The sequence below is a fragment of the Salvelinus sp. IW2-2015 genome, unplaced genomic scaffold (genome assembly GCF_002910315.2).
Source record: "Salvelinus sp. IW2-2015 unplaced genomic scaffold, ASM291031v2 Un_scaffold1706, whole genome shotgun sequence".
Classification (NCBI taxonomy): Eukaryota; Metazoa; Chordata; class Actinopteri; order Salmoniformes; family Salmonidae; genus Salvelinus; species Salvelinus sp. IW2-2015.
In genome coordinates this window covers 131,926-133,842 of record NW_019943097.1, presented here as the reverse complement: position 1 = coordinate 133,842, position 1,917 = coordinate 131,926, and the positions used below count along the sequence as shown (strand labels likewise).

The following is a 1,917-nucleotide window of genomic DNA, read 5'->3' as shown; positions in this document are numbered from 1 at the left end:
CCCAGGTACAGTACCTGGGATATGGTCTATATGACCTGCTTATTTTCACAAACACTGTATAAACGGAGAGAGGGATCACAGTGTCAGGGAGAGGAGAGGGGGATGAGAAGAAGGGATCACAGGTCAGGGAGGAGAGGGGACGAGCCGAGAGGAATCACAGGTTCAGGGAGGGAGGGGGGTAGAGAGAGAGGGATCAAGGTTCAGAGGTCAGAAGGAGAGGGAGGAGAGGGATGAGGATGACTCTACTACGTCTTGTGACAGTAGAACTCACTAGTTGGTACTGACAGAGGAGATTGTGGGGGTGAATAAGCTCTTGGACGCCCAGTGAGAATACAATACAACTAACCATGAATACATGGTAACAGAACACAACACATTCCTACCTCCTGAGAAGAACAGGCAAGTATGATCAGTCCCATCACATTACAATCATCATTACAATGACTTTAACGGACTGAACAGCAATACACTGTTGGCATCTTTCAATATCATCATTAACTCTGTGGTACTCTATGGTATGCATGATACTGTAATTACTCTTTAAATACACAGAATACGCTGTGGTTCTCTTCTATACTCTGTGGTACTGTTTAATACGGTCATTATTATGGTTCTCTCTTTCAATACTCTATTACCTTAGTGAAAAGGGTTTGGTCACATGATTACACTGACTGAATAGTGATAGGAGCAACCACACCAACATGTACTGTGACTATTTAACACTGTAGCTTGGTTAATGTCTGCTTTCACTGGGTGAACACCGTTTCATCTGATTCCTACTGGTGTCTTGTCACACTACCTGATACACAGCTAAACACCTGTTACATCTAGATCCTTGGTGTTTGTCAACACTGACCTGATACCAGCAAACACCGTTTCAATCTGATCCTACGGTGTCTTTCACACTGACCTCTGAATCTCAAGCCATACACTGTTCATCCCAGTCCTTCCATGGATATCTGATATGCAAGTGTAGTTTTTTAAAATACACGGTGGAACCAAATGCTGCCAGATATATTTAGAATGATGGAACAAATGAGTGATAGTTTTTTCTAAATGTGAATGATCAACATATATCCTGAACGTGAACTGTCATAGTTACTCATTGTTTAGGAAACATATACTGACATGTTTACAATTCCTATTCCTGCTGTTTTTACTACTTGATGTTGCATTCCTATTCTTTGTGTATTGTTCTACTATTGACTGTTTCATTCCTATTCTGCTGTAATGTTCTACTCTACTTTACTGTTTCATTCCTATTTCTGCTGTATTTCTACTATTGATCTGCCTGCCACTCATAGATGCATGTATGGAGTTTGCTCTGATACCAATCTCTCTCGCCATTTTCCCACACACACACTTTACACATTGTTATTTTTGTAGCATCTGTGCACAACTTCTATGTCAGTCCTTACAATTAAAGACTCTAGAACCTGTGTAGATCTTATCACTTCTGCTTAAAAGTTTGTTAAATGATTTGTAATGCATTGATTTCAGTTGTACTTGTTCTGGTTGTACTCTGGATAGATTTTCTAAATGATTGTTTCTATTTCATTGGTTTTGGGGGAGATCTGAGAGCTTGTATTTTCTATCAGTGATATACAGTAGTTTCACGTTAAGTGATTATATGCTGCATGTTCATATAATCTTCCAACGTTCAGTTGGCCTTGAAATATTTTTATAGAGTATGGTGCTCCAGTGTTCTTAATACCCCTATCGACATCAGTACTTACTGTAGATATAACCTATGACTCTTACTTATGACTACCATACTGTATGGCTTTGTTGTAACTATGAGTACAGAAGGTGGTACATGATTACTGATTAGTCATTTTARGCTGTGAATTTGTACTTCACAATACCAATCTGTTTTCTATTGAATTAAATATTGCATGGCAAGCGTAGTCCAACATG

At 39.2% G+C, this 1,917-nt stretch overlaps 1 long non-coding RNA gene across 1 annotated transcript; it reads right to left on the bottom strand.

Moving 5' to 3' along the window:
* Window positions 1-210: 210 nt before the first annotated feature.
* Window positions 211-1,585, bottom strand: LOC139024613 (uncharacterized). Its single transcript, XR_011475946.1, has 3 exons — window positions 1,245-1,585; window positions 933-1,123; window positions 211-818 (listed from the first exon to the last, which is right to left on the bottom strand). It is a non-coding gene; the product is annotated as an uncharacterized lncRNA (long non-coding RNA).
* Window positions 1,586-1,917: the final 332 nt, after the last annotated feature.